Raw genomic sequence first — 25,692 nt, forward strand, 5'->3', positions numbered from 1 at the left:
ATGAAGGTTTACTGAGATTTCAACCTGAATGCTCCTGAAAGCATAACTTTACCACGATCTGGCTTTATCAGTGAGTCAACATTGTTGCGGTAGATAGCATCAGCAGTTTTCATACTGGATGTGATTGGTGAAGAGAGAAAGTTCCTCATTCATGCAGGGGCTTGTGATGTAGAGAAAACCCGTTGATGAAGTTTCACGGAATCACCTCAGGTTTCCTAGTATATATTGAAGGAGTTAGTGCCATCCATGTATGAATGATGTTGCATATGCTTCAGAAGTCTTATCATGGGATAATGAAGACTTATTGTTTAGTTACACTTTGATCGTGCTGGTGTTGAATCAATGTGTCATCATCGAGATATTTGTGCTGAAGTTGTACTCTTTGATTGGGATTACAATTTGATAGCTTTTTTAGATGCTTGTGTTGAAGCGTATATTCCTTAAGCATCGAATATCTTAGGGGTTTGATCGTCTCGGCCCTGGAGTATCTTCTATTGATTCAGCATCCCTTTCGTTGCAGCAGTGGGATTCAACACTTGTGCAGAAGTCAGAGCTTTCTAATCTTTTGGCATACATGGACGCTCCTGCAAGGATATGTAGAAACTCCCAAAGTGTTCTTTGCTATGTTTGGACATCATCTCAACAATGAACGTCTCAGTGATCGATTCATAGAAATGTCAGATTCAACCACTTGCTAAAATACTAATACGGTGAAGTTACCATTCATAACGTCTTGCAGAGTTGCTAGCAGAATTAAGTCCCCATGCTACATAGCATGTGAGGAAATAAATGACATAGACACGGGAGGAATGAGACTTTCCTGAGTGTGGAACCTCTTTATGAATGTCTATGCATCTTTTGAAGTTTCTTGCTTCAATCTCGTCAAAGTTCGAAATTCCTCCAAGTGCTCTGATGATGGAATGTCCGTCAAATCTTCTGGATCAGAACTTTCTTTGTTGGAGAGATATGTAACCAAAGGCGCTTTGTAAGTACCCATCTTTTCAGCGTGGATCCACGCTCTTCTGAAGGACGTGTCATATCATGGATCTTCCTGATTATGTGAAACTTGGTTTGTGTCCAGGTTGAACTTATGTTCACTTTGAGAATGATGTATCCATAAGTATTTCCGAGCGCTCCTTCAAGGTCTCTGATTGAGATGGATCATGAGTATATTCTTGTCGAGTGATGCATGTAGATCCGATGGTTTTCAGTGGAATGTTGTTGATGGTGGTGTCAACATCGATCATCGTTCTTCCCAATTCGTTTCTTCTGAGATTGACTGTGGTAAGCAGTCCACAGTCGTACACCTCTTGGTCCATGGATGGAGGCTCAAGAAGTATTTTCGGAATGGACTTCTTGACATGATGTGTTCAGTGCTGTGAACATGTCTCTCCTTCGTGCCTTCGACATATAGAGCAATTCACGTTCGACCAGGATTGAACTGCCTCTTTGATAGGTTGTTTAGAGAGAGTGTAAAGCTTCTGATTTGGAGAGGACTCTTGTGTACTCCTTCAGTCCCTCGTTGAAGCTATTGTGGATCAACCTTCTCTTTGAAAATTTTCTTCAAAATATTGCAGTTACTTGTTGGATGATTTGGTGAATCTATGAAGGTGACAGTACCTGGGTTTCTTCATTTTTCTTCAGTTGGCTCTCTATGATGAGCAGCGATTTGATTGCACCATCTTGAAACCAGACTTCTAGTAACTCGATCACCGCTTCATGATAAGTTTGAGTATGTCCGATCATCTCCCCGTTCGTTAATGCCGGATCGAGGTTTGTGTAAGATTGGTTATCCTTTCTTGATGCTTTTGTAGGATGAGGTGTTGGATGTCTCACGTTTGAGAAAGAGCTTTCCTTTTGCTTGAGCAATAACGTTCATGGAAGGTTGGACATTGTATTGTTTGTTGATCAGGCGTCGGATGCTCCGAGGTTCCTCGACCTTGTAGACTTTGCTCGGAAAAGCAGGTGTAGTAGTCGCTGATCGTTTGGCTGCTTCATGAAGTTCTGAGAGAGTATGGAGTCGCAGAGAAAAGCTCTGTAGATTGGGATCATTTCGTTTTGTTCATGCTCTCCTAGTGCCTCCATGGATCGAGAGACGTGTTCTCGAGCGCTCCACGTTCCGTTATATAGTGCGAACGTTGGGGAAGTGTATCCCTTCAGGAAAGAAATTATTTGCGTAGCAACAGGGTATGAATGTTGATAACGATGAAAAAATGATGCTTTGTCTTTTCCTCGATCCTCCATGAAGCGTTCCAGGTCCTCACGAGCGATGAAGCCTGGAAGTTCCTTTGCTGGAGAGTCATCTGCAGCTTTGCGGAATTCTTCATCTTGTACAACATGGATTGGAGAGATTTCAGGATCAGCAGTTGAAGATGTTTCTTTAGCTTCTCCTTTTTCGCGCTGAGGCTGAGTTCGTTCAGACGCAAACTTGTCTGTGAGAGTTTTGAGATAAGCATATAACTCTTTCTGTGTGTTGCAGCCATGTCAGACTGAACCTTCATGAGATCAAGCTGATTTCCTCTAGTTTCTTCAGGAGACCAACCGAAGAGTGGATTATTGATGGCGCCAGTGTCGTCACTTGCAGGGGAGATCTCTGGAGCACCAGTGCTTGGAAGAGTGATAGTAACATGTGACGTGATACTGCTGGACGGAGGAGTGGTGTTAGCGCTACCACTAGAGCCTGCAATGTTAATAGGAGTAGTACTTGCTGGGAGTACCACTAGGACTTGCAATGTTAGAGTTGGGTGTTGAACCCGGATTGGTAACTGATCCATACCTAAGACCGACCATCCTGCCGAATTGAGATTGCAACCGAGAGAATGATCTCCCACTGTGGTCGCCAATCTGTGGATGGGGAAAAATGATTTGCTGGTTTTAAAGGAATTGAGGAGACAACCGTACGGAGGAGACTCCTCGAACCGAGCGAAATGTTAAACCTCACACAGATACACCGCTCCAAAGGAGGTGATTTAGATTCGAGAGATCAATCTGTAGTACTGCGGCCTAAATCAAGACAATGACCGTTCCAGAGTAAATTTGGTCACAAGAGAGGATGGGTTGATCTGTAGGAGGAAAGCTGAGAAATGTGTGAGATCAATGGTGATCGAGATTGTGGGTGTGTGAATTCTGAATACGATAAGCTCTGAATGATTGAAATTGCTCAATTGAGAGTAGTTGCTCAATTGATGAGTTTATGATCTCGTGTTTTCGATAAGACGTGAGATTGAATGTACTGTTGATACTGATGATTCAATCATGATTCAGAGACTTATTTATATTGTTGGAATTTTAGACACCATGATTCCATGAAGTGAGACAGTTGATGGAATCAAGGAATGGGGAAGTGGAGATCGTGTTTGAAACCAGTTGCTCAACATGTGGAGACTTGGTCGATTTTCCACCCACTACCTCGTGAATTCCTTCAACTGATTGCACGACTTGCTCACATTCCATCGTGTGTTTGAACACACGTGCCGTAGACCGCCAGACCAAAACCCTAAGTGATATCCCCCCAAAGTGACACGATTGACGTCTCGTGGTATGTTAGTCAATTGATGACTTCGTGGTTTGATGGGACGATGAGTCCATGTAGTTGCTGAGTTGAACATGATGTTCTGAAACTCATGAATTGAACATGTCATGAGACAGAGGTATAGTTCTTACGATGAAGTGAGCAAGTATTGCTCATTCGATGGATCGTTGAATATTGATTGTTGAACCAATATTCCTTGGTTTGAGAAAATATTTATCATCTGAGCAAGTGTTGCTCATGTGATGAATTGTTAAATATTTGATCGTCTGAGCATATGTTGCTCATCTGATGGATTATTGGCAGCGTACCAAAAATATTAATTAGAATACTGGTCGTTGAACCGAGCATAATTAATAAAATTAATGACCACGAGGCCGTCGTAAAATTATTAAGGTTGGAATCTGGAATGATGATCCTTGGATTCAGAAACCCTAATTTGATCAATTGATGATCAATTCATGGTTCGTCAGAAGTTTAACCATAGGACGAAGGAGGGAGCGACTATATGGGACCGTGGATCAACCATGTAGTGCCATATGCTCACGTGAGCAAATACGAAGAACTCCTGAAGAGTTGACGATTTGTTGGTGGAAGAATGATTAAATGCTGGCTTAATCATTTATTCAAAAATGCTCGTCTGAGCCTTAGGTGAGAAAACCTAATTAATTATGACGAGGCGAGGGACCGACCATGGAGTCATGAAACCTTCCCTGGGTTGTCACGTGACCGCCTGACGATCACTTCATGAAAATCCAAAGTGTTTGGAAGAGTTTTGGACCTAATACGAGCAATTGTGCAAATTAGGTCAAAAATGTGAAAATTGATGGGACCGGCTTCCGTGAGCCAAAGGGACAATCTTGGTCGATTAAGATAGCGAGCTCGTGTCCCTAAGGCGTCCGCGTCTCAGTCCTTAAAATTTTGATATTTTCTGGCGTGCAATTGAGCATCCATTCGAGAAAATATGCCAAAATTAGGGTTTCGACGAAACTGAGGAAAACACCATGAGATGATGAAAAATAATTATAAAATAAGGAATGAGGAGGCGTGGGACCGCCGTGGTCAAGCCATGGTCGGACGGTCGTGACCACGGTCCCGTGGTGCCTTTTCCTTAATTTTATAATATTTTGATGATTTTATGAAAAATTCATGAATTTTGAGAAATTTGATGAATTTAGGGAGTTTCCATGAATTGAAGGAGTTTTCATGAGTTCATGGAAGCAAAATATTACAATAATAAAAACACGGGCGTGTGGGATCATGGAGGCATGGTCGGTCGGCTATGGACCAGTCCCACGAGTTTTTCATAATTTTTTTAATATTTTTAGGTATTTTTGATGATTTAAGGGAATTTTTCCTAATTTGAGAGAAATCCCATAAAATCAAGGAAAATAGGATAAATAATAATAAAATAATAAAGCAAAGGGCGTGTGGGACCGGTTAGGGCATTGCCGGCCAGCTAGTGGCCCGGTCCCACAAGTTTTCATTATTTTATTTTATTTTATTATTATATGATGATTTGTGCAAAAAATACCATGAAATCAAGGAGCTTTTTCATGAAATTAGAGAAATAATAATAATAATAATAATAAAATAATAAGGAACTGTGGGGTGTGGGGCCGGCTGGGACCAAGGCATGGCCGGTTGGCCAATGGTCACACCCCACACTCCTTTCCTTAATTTTATATTATTTGTTATGGATTTACGGAAGTACCATGAAACCGAGGAGCTTCCTCGAGACGAAGGAGATTTGATCAGATGAGAGAATTTTCATCAAATCATGGAAAATAATAAAAATGTATTAAAAATATAAAACTGGCGTGGAACTGACCATGACACGGTCGGTAGATCGTGTGTCCGTGTTCCCAACCCTTGGTCAATATTTTTAATTATTTATTATTTTCTTCCCTATTTTGCATAGGTTCATCGTTTCGTTGTATTTTGAAATACTCGTTCGTGCGGTGACTATTAGTGTATCGTCGTTGAATACACTTTCACCATTTGAATAGGGGCTTACTTTGAGGTAGCTCAGATGCCCGGTTGTTGATTATTTATTACTAATTGTGGAATTCAGTGGAGAATAATTCACAAAACTGAGTAATAAGATGTTTATTATTAATTCATAGGATCAGCTGAGGATTCGACTACGAATTCAGAATAATAAAGTGAGCATTACCATTCCATGGGATTGTAGATTCGACCATAGAATCAGAGTAATTAAGATTTATCTATTACCATTTATGAGACCAGTTGTGGATTCGATCATGAAATCGGAGTAATGAGATAATATAGTTATTGCTATTCTATGAGATCAAGCCGTGGATTCGATCATAGAATCAGAACAATTGTTTATTTCTATTCCGTGGGACCAGTCACAGATTCGACCATGGAATAGGAGCAATTGTTATTGCCATTCCATGGGACCAGTCGTGGATTCGACCATGGAATGGGAGCAATTGTTATTTCCATTCCATGGGATCAGTCGTGGATTCGACCATGGAATATGAGCAATTGTAATTAGGAATAATTAACTTTGTGGCTCTATACTAGCAGAGCAAGCTGTCTAGGAGCATTAATTATCCCGATATGAGCTTGTCGGTAAGTCATATCCTTTATATAGTCGGGGTAAACTCGTTGTTTGTTCCTGAAGACGTTATCGCTCTATACTAGCAGAGCAAGCTGTCTAGGAGCCGTCCATCTCGTGATACTATATAGAAATAATCACTGAAAGTATTCAGTATTCATGAGATATGTCGTTGTCCAGTCATAAAGACTACATATCTACATGTACTTTGAGAGAAAGTACTCTCCGTTGAGAGTTCGATGAGAGACCCGTGTCTCGATACTCACGTATGATTGTTGGATCAGAGCTTCGTATAATTATGAGTTTACGATTTTAGCCCTTGTCGAAAATCCACCATCTACAATAGTGTAGTTGAGCTTAAATCTATCGATGTTCATTTCTTGAAGACGAAGAACTACTAAGGGGAGCTTGTGGAACTTCTTCGACAAAAGCTATGTGGAGGCTTAAACTTATCTATCACTTGGAAAGTCTATTTCTACTATCTCATATATTGAGACATAAGTCGTTTTATGATATAGTTTTTTCTATACACATTTGAGATTTCGAGCTGAGTACATCTCGCTTACATATTTCTCGAAATATGTGTTGGTAAGCTTTCGCTTCGACCAAGTTCATCTTATATCATGAGAAAATTGCCGAGTAACATCTTACACGGTTTGTATGATACAATCATTTGGTTTAAGACTTGGAAGGTTTCAATAATGATTATTTCAATATTTTGAAATTTTCTTTGATGCTAATAGTGTGTGAAAACGGCTATTAACATTATAGAAGAATGTTTCAATGATTGAAATAAAGAGTTGATGATGTAACCATCTTTGGATATAAGCATATATGGTATGTTCGGACATTAGTGTATAAGTTCATAAACCGGGAGCCAAGAGTATGCATATGTGTGTATATGGAATTGGTCAAGGAGACATGTTAAGTATGCGTACCCGTACGCATACTGGCGGAAGTTCTCGAACCGAGAATTTCTGCCGAGTTTGGTTTTGGCAAAACTCTTAACTAGTCACCATAAGTATGCGTACCCGTACGCATATTGGCAGAAGTTTTTGAACCGAAAATTTCTGCTGAGTTTGGAAACTTTACAAACCCAAATCCGGTTGCTTAAGTACGCATACCCATACGCATACTTAAGCTGGTTACTTTGTCAAATCAGTCAAGTCCATGAACTTAAACAGTTAAATCATAAGGAATGCAATCTTTGCAAACCATGGCTATAATGTTCATGATTGATTCAAGTGAATCAAACCGATTTGATTTCAATTGTGTTTTCTAAACAATTTAACAACTCTTTAACTAGTTTCATTTGAGTCATTTGAACTAGTAATGGTTGAGATGAATAAGGTTGATATGAGAGTAATCATATGGCTAACCCCGGTTAACTATTTGTGAACCAGCATGGTGTACACGTTTAGGTACGGATACATAAACCTAAATGAGGGTACATTTCATTTGTGTGTAACAAGCTAAGTTCGATTTAACTGTTGAAAGATATTAGCTTGGTTGAATCATGTTTTTCATCTAACGGTGAATATTTAATGTTTTGTTACCAAGGTAACTTGGATTGCAAACCCTGATTTGAAAATTATATAAATGAGAACTCTAGCAACTGGAAAAACTAATCCCCACACCTCCTGTGTGCTACTAGTTGCATAACTAGAGTAGATTCTCCTTTAACCTTAGGTTTCTTCTCGAGACCCTGTAGGTTAACGACTTGAAGACCTTATTGGGATTGTGAAGCTAGACCCAACTAATATCTTTGTAGTTGCGTGATCTGATCTTGTTGTTTCTATCGTGTTGAGTGCAATTGAAATAATTGGCTCGAGATTTTATATCTCCGATAGGCAAGATAGAAAAGTAATCACAAACAAATTTCGTCTCATCGTTTGTGATTCCATAATAACTTGTTTCGCTAGTCGATTAAGTTTATTGTGAGGTGATTGATAATACTAGGTTGTTCTTCGGGAATATAAGTCCAGTTTATCAATTGGTTCCTGTTCACCTTGATTTATCAAAAGACGGAACAAAAACTCTTGGGTATTTCTGTGGGAGACAGATTTATTCAATCCTATAGACTTTTCTGTGCGAGACAGATTTGTCTATCAAGTCTTCGACTTTGGGTCGTAGCAACTCTTAGTTGTGGGTGAGATCAGCTAAGGGAATCAAGTGCGTAGTATCCTGCTGGGATCAGAGACGTAAGGAGCGCAACTGTACCTTGAATCAGTATGAGATTGATTAGGGTTCAACTACAGTCCAGTCCAAAGTTAATTGGTAGTAAGCTAGTGTCTGTAGCGGCTTAATACAGTGTGGTGTTCAATCTGGACTAGGTCCCGGGGTTTTTCTGCATTTGCGGTTTCCTCGTTAACGAAATTCTAGTGTCTGTGTTATTTCTTTTCCGCATTATATTTTTTTATATAATTGAAATATTACAGGTTGTGCGTTAAGATTAATAAATTAGGAACATTGGTCTTTGGTACCGTTCAAGTAATTCCTCTTATATTTAATCAGGCTCGCAGATTTCTATTTGCTGATTGCGGATTGAATTAAGAGTTAGAGATATTGAACTCTTTAATATACTTTAATCTAGATTGAGTCTGACTGTCTAGTTGATTCTCTAGAAAGTGTATTGGATTAAGTGCTCTCAGATTGCCAAACGAATTGTTGGGTGCGGTTGTTAGACCCCCGCATTTTCAATTGGTATCAGAGCAGGCAAATACATTAAAGACCTCATAAGTCTGTGTTTGTAGCGATCTGATATGGACAAAGGTGCTATCTCTATAAACGTACCACCAGTCTTCGATGGCTCTAATTACTCATGGTGGAAAATTGTTATACGTGTCTTTCTTCAAGCGCGTGATTTTTAGTCATGGGTTTATGTAGTTATGGCTATGATGCTCCCGTTGTGGCAGTAGGGAATGTAAACGTTCCTAAGAACATTGGTGAATACAATGATGCCGATATACTTGCTGCAAAGCAAAACTCCGACGGTTTGAATGCCATCATACATGCCATTACCCCAGATCTTCAGCACCATGTGACTACGTTCACTAGGTCTAAAGATGCTTGGGATATCTTAGAAACCGTATTCGAAGGTAATACCATAGAAAAGGAAGCTAGGCTTCAAAACCTTAATTCCGATTGGGAAAACCTTCGTATGGAAAATGAAGATTCATTTGATGAGTTTAATCACAAATTGTTTGAAATTGTTAATGCATCTTACGCATTGGGTAAGACTATTCCATAAAAGGACATTGTGATGAAAATTCTTAGATCGCTGCCATCTAGATACGATTCTAGGAAGCATGCCATCATTGAAGGAAATAACCTTGATTATCTTTCCAGAAACACATTGGTTGGAAAACTAAAGATCTTTGATCATGAGCACACATCCAAAATTGGAAAGGATGTTTCCTTCAAAGCACCAAAGAACACTAAATTACTTGACAAAAGTAAAAGTGTTTATGTATCTGAGGATGATCTTTCTGAGACTGATTCATCATATGAAGATCTTGACAAATCAGTCTCTATGATCACAAGACAGTTTAGGAATCTTCTATTGAAGAGAAGTAAACGGTTTTCAAGAGACAAACCTAGGTCATCAGTTAAACCTCACAATCGTGTTTCTCCTAAAAACAGGGATGCTGACGAGGCTGATGACGAGGATATGCCACAGTGCTTTAAGTATAAAGGTTTTGGTCATTTTGCTAATGAGTGTCCAAATCGTAGAAAATACACTGGGAACAAAGGTCTGCTGCAACTCTTGATGAAATGTCTGATCACTATGATTCCAGTGAAGACGAAAAATCAAGTGTTGCACTTCTTTGTGAAGATATCGATTTTGATAACTGTAGCAATACTTACATCAATCTTGATATTCTTCCAGAAAGAAACTCAACCAATCTGGAAGAAGAAATTAACCTTTCTGTTGGAAACTCTTTGTCTGATTTTTCAAGTTCCACTCTGTGCCTAGCAGCTTGCACATCCCGGGAGTCTGAATCAGCATATCCATTGACATGTTCTTATTGTTCACTCAAGGGTCATGAACTTTCAAAGTGTTTCAAATATAAACACAAGATGAGACATGTCAAGAGACTTCAACGAAGAGCAAATCGCCTAGCAAACAAGCTCAAACTTGTTCAAAAAACCGCTGAGGTATGTAAGATTTTATCCTCTTCAAAGAAGTTGGTTTCCAAATATAGGTCAAGACCATTAGAGAAAAGAGTATTGTCTAAACACTTTGATAGACAGGGATCTATGAATTCCTTTCAAAAGGGTCATGGTGGACAAATTGTTGTTCACCACAGCACAACTTAATTGTGTTGTTTTTGTGCATCTTGTCTCATGTGCCTGATTAAAAGAGACAAGAACTTGCACACCTTAGGCTTAGAAAAGGAAAAAAACCTTTTTTTTTTGCTTTTCTTAGATTTGTTGTATGGTTTGGAATTCTTTCATATCTAATTGATATTGGAAGGAACCTCCATGTTTATCAAAAGAGGGTTATTCTTGTCAATTCCACTCTCTTTAGGGTCGTGAATTGAGTGTGCGTGAACCTGTGTGGTTAAAAAGTTCTGTAACCCTACATTCCTTTTTCCTTCTCTGAAACTCTTTTCATCTTAAGATTGCATGCTGAGTTTAAATTGTGATTTTCTCTCACAAACCCATACACGTATGGAGACTCCAAGCATCATGTGTTCTGATGGAAAATATGTTAATATGATTGTCAAGCCATCAATCATAAAGGAAAAATAAAAATCTCTGTTGCCTCCAACTTTGAAAAGAAAAAGAAGAAATGTGAGGAAGCCAAGAGTTGTTTCTTCAAATTCTCAGAAGTTTTCTGATGTTCTTGAAGAGTTGAAGGAAGCTAGAAAGGAGATTAAGAAAATAAAGGCTTTTGTTATGAGAACTCTCGAAATTCAGAAGGCCCTGGTTCGACATCATCAACCTAGAAGGTTTGTTGGAATTGACTCATTTCTCCATGAACCATATGTACCTATGGCTGTTGACGACAAGGAGTTCGGGGACGATAAAAAATTCTTCAGAGGTCTCAATTTCTAATAAATCTTCTTTTTTGTTTTTTAGAAGAATAACTAGGGTTTGGAATAGCCATTATTGTGAGTACACATAGCTATGTCCAACGATTTTCATCTTCATTGTTTTTAGATTTATTTATTTAAATTCTAAAGTATTTTTTGGAAGATGATTTTTGCAATTTAATCTTTATGATTTTATATATTACAAATTGTATGGGATATGTTGTTTACGTTCGTGAACCTGTGACTGTCCCATACTTGTTCAAAAGTTATCTCTATTATGTCGATATGAATGTATTGATGGAAGATAGAATGAACTTTTGACATTACAAAAGTTAAAGCCTTTTACGTCATGATTTTGATAAAAAGAAAGGATAAAACTTTTGTTTACAAGGATTAAGTCTATTATACATCATTGTTCAAATGGTGATGAAAGATATAATGAATCCTTGTTTATTTCGCAGTATTTGGTCGATCTCCGATCCACAATCTTTGTGCATATACTGTGTTGTTCCATAAGGATTCTTATGTTGAGCACAATCGACTGAGTTGATTATTATCTTATGATTAACTTAATTGTTGCTCCGTGAGGTTCCCTATGTCAAACATGTTCAACTAAATTAATCATTCTCTTTTGGTTATTTTAATTGTTGCTCCGTAAGTTCGCTTATGTCGAGCATGACCAATTAAATTGATCACTTTTTGTGGTTAATTTGGTTGTGTATTCCAATTGAATTAATCATGGGTTCTCTTGTGAGTAATTTGGTTGTTATTTTTAGATTGAACTAACTATGGGTTCTCTTGTGGTTATTTCAATTGAATTTTGTGGATACAAATTCATGTTTTCATCTGATTTGTTTGTCCAAAAGAAATCATTATTTTCTTTTGAAAGTAAGGTCGCCTTTGTTGTTCCTTCGGGGATGACATTTTATGGGGGAGAGTTAATTTTGAACTTGTGCTTAATTTCCAAATCTTTGTGAGGAGTGTGACTGTGGAATTGTTAGGGGTTATCTTGTATCTTCATTAGCTCCTTGATGAATGCATTTAGCTTCGGTTTTATGATTGCATCTAAATTTGTTGGTATGTTAATACACCTTTTGGTCATGATGTATCTCCGTGGAAATTTCATTAGGATCTCACTAATTTTCGTATCTTTTCCAATTTTGTTGACAAAAAGGGGAGAATTAATGTATAGTTCACACTACAAATACATATGGTTTATGGATCATTATGTAAGGGGGAGTGGTTTTCATGTTGAGATATGTATTAACTAAGGGGGAGTGATGCATATCACCGTAGTGTTATTGTCAAAGTTGTGATACAATTGAACTTTGATGTTGTGTAATAATACTATGACACTGTATAACAATGATTGAGAGCATTTGTTTTCTCATTGTTATAACTACGATCCTCAACAACTGTGATGCCGAACTTACAACCTTTAGGATCATGGAGTACTTGGAAGTGACAAAGATTTCGAGTCGCGTTGAAGATGCCAAGGAGATCAAGCATGTGGATAAGAAGCTTATTTTTTTTTATCTTTTTTTTTTGTAATCCATATGTATTGATAGTTTTGTCATTAAAATTGACAAAGGGGGATATTGTTAGAGCATTGCTCGGTCAAACTCGCATGAGTTGCTATCTCAAGCATGTTTGTCAATGTTAGTGATCAAAACTATAAGTTTTGATTTCTATCCTATTTGTAGATGCCTCGGACTAGGACATAGATAGTGTAGTTGAGCTTAAATCTCTAGACGTTCATCTCATGAAGACGAATAAATACTAAGGGGAGCTTGTGGAACTTCTTCGACAAAAGTTATGTGGAGAATTGAAATTATCTATCACTTGGAAAGTCTATTTCTACTATTTCATATATTGAGACATAAGTCGTGTTATGATATAGTTTTCTCTATACACATTTGAGATTTCGAGCTGAGTAGATCTCGCTTACATATTTCTCAAAATATGTGTTGGTAAGCTTTCGCTTCGACCAAGTTCATCTTATATCATGAGAAAATTTCCGGGTAACATCTTACATGGTTTGTGTGATACAATCATTTGGTGTAATACTTGGAAGGTTTCAATAATGATTATTTCAATATCTTGAAAATTGCTTTGATGCTAATAGTGTGTGAAAACGGCTATTAACATTATAGAAGATTGTTTCAATGATTGAAATAAATATTTTATGATGTAACCATCTTTGGATATAAGCATATATGGTGTGTTCGCACATTAGTGTATTAGTTCATAAACCGGGAGCCAAGAGTATGTGTTAGAGCATTGCTCGGTCGAACTCGCATGCGCTGCTATCTCAAGCATGTTTGTCAATGTTAATGATCAAAACTATAAGTCTTGATTTCTAGTCTACTATAGCTAAGGTCTCGAACTAGGATCGAAAGTGTAGTTGAGCTCAAGAACTCCATAGCAATCATCATACAAGACGAAGGACTACTCAAGGAACCGATGGATCTTCATCGACTAAAATATATGTGGAGACTTGAACTTATCTATCACTCAAAAGTCTATTGATCTCCTATCTTGAGACAGAAGTCGTTTTTCTATATAGACTTAGATGATACACATTTGCTATTTCGAGCCGAGTTTATCTCGCCTATCTATTTCTCGAAATATGTGTTGGTAAGCTTTCGCTTTAGCCAAGTTCATCTTTACCTAGTGACGAAAGTCATGACAAGTTTCAATCATTTTGAAAATTGCTTACTTTGACGAAAAATAGTTTGTGAATAACAACTATAGAATATCAACGTCCTCTAAGAATGTTTCAATGATTGAAATGAGAGTTTAGATTATATAACCATTGGAGGATATAAGCATTGTTGTGGAAACACAAATATGTATAAGTCCTTATTCCTTGAATTGAAGTTTGCGAACTTTGTTGATCAAGAGAACCGGAATGGTGGCGTGAGCCAAGTCCGCGAACTGGCGGAAGTTCTCGACCCGAGAAATTCTGCTGGAGTTTGTGAACTCCGTCCGGGAACTTAAGTCCGCGAACCCAGTCCGTGAACTTGAGTAGGTTATATCTAAAAATGATGTTTGTGAACTTATTCTTATATAAACTAAGGAATGCAAATTGCAAACTGTGGCTATATAGTTCATAAACCTATTCGAGTGAATCAAATCGTTTTTGCTTCGATTGTGTCTTGTGTAGTTACATAAGATTTCCTTGCAATTGAACAACTCTCTTACTAGTTCATTTGAGTCACTTGAACTAGTTATGGTGGAGAAGAATATGGTTGATATGAAAGTGATCATATGGCTAACCATTTGGTTGACTATTGTTGAACCAACAAATGTACAAGTTTGGGTACGGTTACACAATCCTAAAAACGTGCATTTCATTTGTGTGTAACGAGCTAGTTTTCGATCTAACGGTTGAAATATATTAGCTTGAATCTAATCAGGTTTTCATCTAACAGTGAATATTGAATGCTTTGTTACCAAGCTAACATTGATTGCAAACCCTGATTTGAAAGACTATATAAGGGAGAACTCTAGCAACTGGGAAACCTAATCCCCACAGCTTCTGTGTGATACTAGTTGTGCTAATCTAGAGTCGATTCTCCTTTAACCTTTGGTTTCTTCTTCTAAACCAGGTTAACGACTTAAAGACTTCATTGGGATTGTGAAGCCACACCGATACTACTTTCTTGTAGTTGTGTGATCTGATCTTGTTGTTTCTATCGTACGAGTACAATTCTAATAATTGGCTTGAGATTGATATCTCCGAAGGAAAGATATAAAAGTAATCACAAACACTTCATCTCATCGTTTGTGATTTCGCAATATCTTTTTTCGCTGCGTCGATTAAGATTATTGTGAGGTGATTGATAATAATAGGTTGTTCTTCGGGAATATAAGTCTGGTTTATCAATTGGTTCATGTTCACCTTGATTTATCAAAAGATGGAACAAAACTCGTAGGTATATTCGTGTGAGATGGATTTATCTATTACCGTAGACTTTTCTGTGTGATACAGATTTGTTTATTAAAGTCTTCGACTTTGGGTCGTAGCAACTCTTAGTTGTGGGTGAGATCAGCTAAGGGAATCAAGTGTGTAGCATCCTGCTGGGATCAGAGACGTAGGAGCATAACTGTACCTTGGATCAGTGTGAGATTGATTGGGGTTCAACTACAGTCCATACCGAAGTAATTTGGAGTATGCTAGTGTTTGTAGCGGCTTAATACAGTGTGTGTTCAATATGGACTAGGTCCCGGAGTTTTTCCGCATTTGCGGTTTCCTCGTTAACAAAATTATGGTGTCTGTGTTACTTCTTTTCAGCATTATATTTTATTATATAATTGAAATATCACAGGTTGTGCGTTGTTCAATCAATTAGAATATACGACCTTTTGGTTGTTGATTTAAATTGATTGACACTTGGATATTGGTCTTTGGTACCATCCAAGTTATCTCTCTAGTATTTGATAAAGACTCGCAGATTTCTATTTGTTTGAGTATATATCAAATCGAGAGATTGAGATATAAACTCTTTGATATACTTTTTATCTAGATTGAGTCTGACTGTCTAGTTGATTCTATAGAAAGTATATTGGAGTTTGTCCATACAGATTGCTAAGTGAAATATTGGGTATGGTTGTTGTACCCCCGCTTTTTCAGTATGCATATGTGTGTATACGGAATTGGTGAAGGAGACAGGATAAGTATGCGTACCCGTACGCATACTGGCGGAAGTTCTCGCCGAGAATTTCTGCTGAGTTTGGTTTTGACAAAACTCTTAACTAGTCACCTTAAGTATGCGTACCCTACGCATACTGGCGGAAGTTTTTGAACCGAAAGTTTCTGCTGAGTTTGGAAACTTTACAAACTCAAATCTGGTTGCATACTTAAGCTGGTTAGTTTGTCAAATCGGTCAAGTCCTTGAACTTAAACATTTAAATCATAAGGAATGCAATCTTTGCAAACCGTGGCTATAATATTCATGATTTATTCAAGTGAATCAAACCGATTTGATTTCGATCAATTTATATTCTAAACAATTGAACAACTTTTTAACTAGTTTCATTTGAGTCATTTGAACTAGTTATGGTTGAGATGAATAAGGTTGATATGAGAGTAATCATATGACTAACCTCGGTTAACTATTTGTGAACCAACATGGTGTACACGTTTAGGTACGGCTACATAAACCTAAATGAGGGTACATTTCATTTGTGTGTAACAAGCTAAGTTCGATCTAACAGTTGAAAGATAATAGCTTGGTTGAATCAGGTTTTTCATCTAACGGTGAATATTGAATGCTTTGTTACCAAGGTAACTTGGATTGCAAACCCTGATTTGAAAACTATATAAAGGAGAACTCTAGCAACTGGGAAAACTAATCCCCACACCTCCTGTGTGTTATTAGTTGCATAAATAGAGTCGATTCTCCTTTAACCTTAGGTTTCTTCTCGAGACCCTGTAGGTTAACGACTTGAAGACTTCATTGGGATTTTGAAGCTAGACACAACTATTATCTTTGTAGTTGCGTGATCTGATCTTGTTGTTTCTGTCGTGTTGAGTGCAATTGAAATAATTGGCTCGAGATTTTATATCTCCGATAGGCAAGATAGAAAAGTAATCATAAACAAAAATCGTCTCATCATTTGTGATTCTACAATAACTTGTTTCGCTAGTAGATTAATTTTATTGTGAGGTAATTGATAATACTAGGTTGTTCTTCGGGAATATAAGTCTGGTTTATCAATTGGTTCATGTTCACCTTGATTTATCAAAAGATGGAACAAAAACTCTTGGGTATTTCTGTGGGAGACAGATTTGTTCAATCCTATAGACTTTTCTGTATGAGACAGATTTGTCTGTCAAATCTTCGACTTTGGGTCGTAGCAACTCTTAGTTGTGGGTGAGATCAGCTAAGGGAATCAAGTACGTAGATTCAGCTGGGATCAGAGACGTAAGGAGTGCAACTGTACCTTGAATCAGTGTGAGATTTATTAGGGTTCAACTACAGTCCAGTCCGAAGTTAATTGGTAGTAGGCTAGTGTGTATAGCGGCTTAATACAATGTGGTGTTCAATCTGGTTTAGGTCCCTGGGTTTTTTTACATTTGCGGTTTCCTCGTTAACAAAATTTTGGTGTCTGTGTTATTTCTTTTCCGCATTATATTTTTTTATATAATTGAAATATCACAGGTTGTGCCTTAAGATCAATCAATTAGAATATTGAACCTTTGGTTGTTAATTTACATTGATTGACACTTGAACATTGGCCTTTGGGTATTCTAATTTATTGAACATTTACAAAGACCAATATCCAAGTGTCAATCAATGTAAATCAACAACCAAAGGTTGGATATTCTAATTGATTGATCTTAACGCACAACCTGTGATATTTCAATTATATAACAAAATATTATGCGGAATAAAAATAACACATACACCAGAAATTTTGTTAACGAGGAAACCGCAAATGCAGAAAAACCCTGGGACCTAGTCCATATTGAACACCACACTGTATTAAGCCGCTACAGACACCAGCCTACTACAAACTAACTTTGGTCTGGACTGTAGTTGAACCCTAATCAATCTCACACTGATTCAAGGTACAGTTGCGCTCCTTACGTCTCTGATCCCAGCAGGATACTACACACTTGATTCCCTTAGCTGATCTCACCCACAACTAAGAGTTTCTACGAACCAAAGTCGAAGACTTGATAAACAAATATGTCTCACACAGAAAAGTCTATAGGATTGAATAAATCTGTCTCCCACAGAAATCCCCAAGAGTTTTTGTTCCGTCTTTTGATAAATCAAGGTGACAGGAACTAATTGATAACCCGGACTTATATTCCCGAAGAATATCCTAGTATTATCAATCACCTCACAATAATCTAAATCGTATGGTAGCGAAACTAGATATTGTGGAATCATAAACGATGAGACGAAGATGTTTTTGATTTCTTTTTATCTTGCCCTATCGGAGATATAATCTCAAGTCAGTTATTCAATTGAACTCCTACGATAGAAAATGGCAAGATCAGATCGCTCAACTACACGAAAGTAGTTTCGTCTGGCTTCACAATCCCAATGAAGTCTTTTAGTCATTAACCGACAGGGTCTCGAGAAGAAACCTACGGTTAAAGGAGAATCGACTCTAGCAAAACTAACTAGTATCACACAATAGGTGTGGGGATTAGGTTTTCCAGTTGCTAGATGTCTCCTTTATATAGTTTTCAAATCAGGGTTTGCAATCCAAGTTACCTTGGTAACAAAGCATTCAATATTCACCGTTAGATGAAAAACCTGATTTCTCCAAGCTAATATCTTTCAACCGTTAGATCGAAACTTAGCTTGTCACACACAAATGAAATGTATTCATTTAGGTTTGAGTAACCGTGCCTAAACGTGTACACTTAGTTGGTTCACAAATAGTTAACCAATGGTTAGCCATATGAGCACTTTCATATTAACTGTATTCATCTTTCTCATAATTAGTTCAAATGACTCATAAGAACTAGTTCAAGAGTTGTTCAATTGCTTAGGTCTTTATTCAAAGACACAATTGAAACAAAATCGGTTTGATTCACTTGAATCAATTCATGAACAATATAGCCACGGTTTGCGCAGATTGCATTCCTTATAATTTATTATTTTAAGTTCATGAACAACCGATTTGAGAATTAACCAGCTTGGGTACGCGTACCTTAGCTACCGGATTTAAGTTTACAAACTCAGCAGAAATTTTCGGTTCAAAAACTTCCGTGGGTACGCGTATGGGTATGCGTACCTAAGGTGATTGGTTTACTAGTTTGCAAACTTACAAACTCAGCAGAAATTTTTGGTATGAAAACTTCCGCAGGTACGCGTACGGGTACGCGTACTCAACCTGTCTCCTTCACCAATACAACATGCACACATACGCACGCACTTGGTTTCCGGCACATGGATTTATACACTAATGTGCGAACACACTATATATGCTTATATCCATAGTTGGCGATCTCAACTCTACATTTCAATCATTGAAACATTCTTCTATAATGTTATAACAATCGTTATTCACGACTATCGTCATCAAGGCTATTTTCAATATTGAAACGTCTTCATGACTTGCGTCACGGGTAAAGATGAAAATGGTTAAAACAAAAGCTCACCAACACATATTCCGAGAAAAAGATACGCGAGTAAACTCAGCTCGAAATAGCAAATGTGTATGTATGAAAACTATCATACTTATAAGACTTTGTCTCAAGAGTAGGAGATAGAATATACTTTTGAGTGGGAGAAAAGTTCAAGTCTCCGCATACCTTTTTGTCGGATGAAGTTCCACTTATTCCTCGAGTAGTTCTTCGTCTTCGTAAGATGATCGTCACGGAGTCTGGAGCTCAACTGCACTTAACTATCCTAGACCGAGACTTAGTCATAAGTAAACTAGAAATCAAAACATATAGTTTTAATCACTAATATTGACAAACATGCTTGATATAGCAACACATGCGAGTTCGATCGAGCAGTGCTCTAACAATCTCCCCCTTTGTCAATTTTAGTGACAAAACTATCAATACATATGGATTACAAACTAGATAAAAACTTTGTAGTTTCACGTCCACATGCTTGATCTCCTTGGCGCTTCAACATTACTCGAAAAATTCATCTTTTCCAAGCACTCCCATGATTCTAAAGGTTGTAAGTTCAACATCATAGTTGTTGAAGTTCCGTAGCCATAACAATGAGAAAACAAAAGCTCTCGATCATTGTTATACAATGTCATAGTATTATTACACAGCATCAAAGTTCTCATATCACAACTTTGACAATAATAATATGGTGACATGTATCACTCCTCCTTAGTCAAGAATTCGTATCAACACGAAAACCACTCCCCCTTACATAATGATCCGAAAACCATATGTATTTGTAGTGTGAACTACATATTATTTCTCCCCCTTTTTGTCAATAAAATTGCAAAGGTATGAAAACGGGATACTAATGAAAATTTTCATGGAGACACTTCAAGACCAAAGAAAAGTACATATCAACTTTGTTTAGATGCAATCATAAAGCCGAAGCTAAATGCATTCATCACGGAGTTTATAAAGATACAAGATAACTCCTCAAATATTCCACAGCCGCACTCCCCACAAAGATATGGCAATTAAGCGCAAGTTCAAAAGAACTCTCCCCCATTTTATGTCATTCCCGAAAGAACAACAAGAGCGACCTTACTTTTACGAGAAAAGAAGGATTTCTGTGGACACCAAAAACCACAAAATGATTTTGTATCCAAAATTCTCAATTAAACTAACCACAAGAGAACTCATGATTAATTTAATCGGAATACACAACCAAAATAACCACAAACGAATCTATGATTAGTCTAGTTGGAAATTCTCACACAATAAGACTTATGGAGCCGCACAGTATATACATAAAATATGGATCAGGGAAGATCAATACTGCGGAATATACAAGGATTCATTCCATTGTCCATCACTATTTGCACAATGACATATAATAGACATAATCCTTGTAAACAAAAGACTTTAACCTATCTTCCATCAATAAAGGACATAATAGGCTTAAATTTTGTTTGTCAAAAGTTCATTGATCTTGTATCAATACATGCATATCGACATATAAACGAGATAACTTTTGACAATATATGGGACAATTATAGTTCACGGACGCAAACACATCTATCCCATAACACATTGCAATATATAAAGCCATAAAGATTAATACTGCAAAAATCATCTTCCAAACCAAACTTTAGAATTTAAACAAATAACTCTAAAAACATGAAGATGAAAAAGTTGAGAATAGCTATGTGTACTCACAATAATGGCTATTCCAAACCCTAGTTATCCTTCTTAAACAAAAACAAGAATAAAATTATTTTGAGAAGTTCTCTAGATAATAAAACATTTATCCAAGTTGTGCTATAAGATTTCGAACACAAACAAGTTCCTCATTGGCTTCCTTCAGATTGATCCTCACGAACTCGAGATTATTTTTAGTGATCACGAACTGATCTTTTAGGACCTTAAAATCTTAGAGAAGATTTCCAACCAGTTGTTTTGATAATTGAACTGGTTGCTTGTCTACATGATCAATTTCATGATAGAAATTTGTAAGAACAGGGTTCTCATAAAACTCAGCAAACTTGTTTCTTTCGTTCTCAACTGCATTCTTGCACCCTTCCATAGTTTGCACCATTATCTCTGGAGACTATTTCTGTTACCGAACTAATACATACCAAGAAAAACTTCATGATATATATACACATAGGAAAACCCTAAGAGTTCACGAACAAAAGTCGATAATGGGCCAGGTATGCAAACGATCACGGTTATGAACCAGGTTCACGGACCGTCTAGGAAAGGGGGGTCTTATGAAAGACTTTGACAAGGATCTTTAGATCAAGAAGGAGCACAAAAAGTTCAGTGTTTTAACAAGTCATGGTTTTCTCAAGAGTTCTTATGGATAAACTAAGCTTCATTATGAAGAGAAGGCTAGTGTAGAATTCTACTTAGAGGGACTTAAATTAAAGAACCAAACGAAAAATACAACAACCATTTTTGTCAAGACGAGTTGTATCTTGACTTTTATGTGCATCCGCATAAGGTTGGAACGAGAATGCACAGTAAAAACTGGTCACGTTGTAGACAGAGCATGTAGCTCATCATTGTTTTCCTTCTCTGAATCACAGAGAGAATTAGTAGGATTAATCTCAAAAGAATTATTACAAGGAGAACAAGACATACATGAAGATGTTTTCTTCCATAATTTTTTGATTTTCCGCTTGAGATTATTCACACTGGTTCTTAAATCTGAGGCATGATTATTGATGGGAATGTGATCGAAATCTGATAATTTGGTCACAACGTAATCCTTGCCAATGGACGATATTCCTTCCTCAATTGAACCATTATTTTTCCTTTGATGCCTTTTTCTTTTTACTGGAGCATCAAATGTCTTAGTAGTCCATATGCCATCCTTTCCTCTACGATCGTAGAAGGAGTTAGTATCATACATACTAAAAAAGGACTTATCACAATACTCTTCTGGATTTGAGACTATGATGTTCTCAGTACGGAGAGAGACAAGCTTGATTACTTCCTTTGACATCCATATGAGAATGTTATGAAGTTTTTCATTTCTTATCCGAAAGCCACATTTACGTTCAACATGACCCTTGTTTCCACAATAGTAGCAGTTGAAGGTAGTGTTTTTAATGGTTCTCTTTCGCATTGTCTTCGAAGAATGACTATCTTTGATTACAGGGACATCAGCTGTAATAGGTGATTCTTTACATAGCAAAGTGTTATTAGCCCTGACAAAATTGATTTTCCCAGTATTTGGATCGTCTATTCCTTTATAGAACAGACCACGTTGTAGATGGGGAAAAACGATTTGCTGGTTTTTAAGGAATTGAGGAGACGACCGTACGGAGGAGACTCCCCGAACCGAGCGAAATGTTAAAACTCACACAGATGCACCGTTGCAAAGGGGGTGCTTTAGATTCGAGAGATCAATCTGTAGTACTCCAGCCTAAATCAAGTCAATGACCGTTCCAGAGTAAATTCGGTCACAAGAGAGGATGGGTTGATCTGTAGGAGGGAAGCTGGGAATGTGTGGAATCCATGGTAATCAAATATTGTGGGTGTATGAGTTCTGCATATGATAAGCTCAGAATGATTGAAATTGCTCAATTGAGAGTAGTTGCTCAATTGATGAGTTGATGATCTCGTGTTGTTGATGAGACGTGAGATTGATGATACTGTTGATGCTGATGATTCAATCATGATTCAGAGACTTATTTATATTGCTGGAATTTTAGACACCATGATTCCGTGAAGTGTGACAGTTGATGGGATGAAAGAGTGGGGAAATGGAAATCGTGTTTGAGACCAGTTGCTCATCGTATGATGACTTGGTCGATTTTCCATCCACTACTTTGTAAATTCCTTCAACTGATTGCACGACTTTCTCACATTCCATCATGTGTTTGAACACACGTGTCGTAGACCTCCAGACCAAAACCCTAAGTGATATCCCCCCAAAGTGACACGATTGACGTCTCGTGGTATGTTAGTCAATTGATGACTTCGTGGTTTGATGGGACGATGAGTCCATGTAGTTGCTGAGTTGAACATGATGTTCTGAAACTCATGAATTGAACATGTCATGAGACAGAGGTATAGTTCTTACGATGAAGTGAGCAAGTATTGCTCATTCGATGGATCGTTGAATATTGATTGTTGAACCAATATTCCTTGGTTTGAGCAAATATTTATCATCTGAGCAAGTGTTGCTCATGTGATGAATTGTTAAATATTTGATCGTCTGAGCATGTGTTGCTCATCTGATGGATTATTGGCAGCGTACCAAAAATATTAATTAGAATACTGGTCGTTGAACCGAGCATAATTAATAAAATTAATGACCATGAGGTCGTCGTAAAATTATTAAGGTTGGAATCTGGAATGATGATCCTTGGATTCAGAAACCCTAATTTGATCAATTGATGATCAATTCATGGTTCGTCAGAAGTTTAACCATGGGACGAAGGAGGGAGCGACTACATGGGATCGTGGATCAACCATGTAGTGTCAATATGCTCACGTGAGCAAATCCAAAGAACTCCTGAAGAGTTGTCGATTTGTTGGTGAAAGAATGATTAAATGCTGGTTTAATCATTTATTCGAAAATGCTCGTCTGAGCCTTAGGGGAGAAAACCTAATTAAATATTTAGGAGTGAGGGACCGACCATGGGGTCATGAAACCGGCCCTGCGTAGTCACGTGACGGCCTGATGATCACTTCATGAAAATCCAAAGTGTTTGGAAGAGTCTTGGCCCTAATACGTGCAATTGTGCAAATTAGGTCAAAACTGTGAAACTTGATGGCACCGGCTTCTGTAAGCCAAAGAGCCAATCTTGGTCGTTCAAGATAGCGCGCTCGTGTCCCCAAGGTGTCCACGTCTCAGTCCTGAGAATTTTGATATTTTCTGGCGTGCAATTGAGCATCCATTCGAGAAAATATGCCAAAATTAGGGTTTCGACGAAACTGAGGAAAACACCATGAGATGATGGAAAATAATTATAAAATAAGGAATAAGGAGGCGTGGGACCACCGAGGCCAAGTCATGGTCGACCGGTCGTGGCCACGGTCCCATGGTGCCTTTTCCTTAATTTTATAGTATTTTGATGATTTTATGAAAAATTCATGAATTTTGAGAAATTTGATGAATTTAGGGAGTTTCCATGAATTGAAGGAGTTTTCATGAGTTCAAGGAAGCAAAAAATATTAAAATAATAAAAACACGGGCATGTGGGACCGTGGAGGCGTGGCCGGCCGGCTAGGGGCCCGGTCCCACGAGTTTTCATAATTTTTTAAGTATTTTTCATGATTTGAGGGAATTTTTCCTAATTTGAGAGAAATACCATGAAATCAAGGAATTTGATGAATTCAAGGAAAAATAGAATAAAATAATAAAACAAGGGGCATGTGGGACCGGCTAGGGCATGGCCAGCCGGCTAGTGGCCCGGTCCCACAAGTTTTCATAATTTTATTTATTATTTGATGATTTGTGCAAAATACCATGAAATCAAGGAGTTTTTTCATGAAATTAGAGAAATAATAATAATAATAAAATAATGAGGAACCGTGAGGTGTGGGGCCGGCTGGGACCAAAGCATGGCCGGTTGGCCAACGGTCACGCCCCACACTTCTTTCCTTAATTTTATATTATTTTTTACGAATTTATGAAAATATCATGCAACCGAGGAGTTTCCTCGAGACGAAGGAGATTTGATAAAATGAGAAAATTTTCATCAAATCATGGAAAATAATAAAAATGCATTAAAAATATAAAACTGGTGTGGGATTGACCACGACACGGTCGGTCGGTCGTGTGTCCGTGCTCCCAGCACCCTGGTCAATATTTTTAATTATTATTATTTTTTCCCTATTTTGCATAGGTTCATCGTTTCGTTGTATTTTGAAATGCTCGTTCGTGCGGTGACTGTTAGTGTATCGTCGTTGAATACACCTTCACCATTTGAATCGGGGCTTACTTAGAGATAACTCAGACGCCCGATTGTTGATTATTTATTACTAATTGTGGAATTCGGTGGAGAATAATTCACAAAACTGAGTAATAAGATGTTTATTATTAATTCATAGGATCAGTTGAGGATTCAACTACGAATTCAGAATAATAAAGTGAGCATTACCATTCCATGGGATCGTAGATTCGACCATAAAATCATAGTAACTAAGTTTTATCTATTACCATTTATGAGACCAGTTGTGGATTCGATCGTGAAATCGGAGTAATGAGATAATATAGTTATTGCTATTCTATGAGATCAAGCGTGGATTTGATCATAGAATCAAAAAAATTGTTTATTGCCATTCGATGGGACCAGTCGTGGATTCGACCATGGAATATGAGCAATAATAGATTATTCTAGGAATTCAGTAGTGAATGTCACGGAAGAATTAATCTTAATTAGGAATAATTAACTTTGTGGCTCTATACTAGCAGAGCAAGCTGTCTAGG

The sequence above is a fragment of the Papaver somniferum genome, chromosome 9 (assembly GCF_003573695.1).
Source record: "Papaver somniferum cultivar HN1 chromosome 9, ASM357369v1, whole genome shotgun sequence".
NCBI lineage: Eukaryota > Viridiplantae > Streptophyta > Magnoliopsida > Ranunculales > Papaveraceae > Papaver > Papaver somniferum.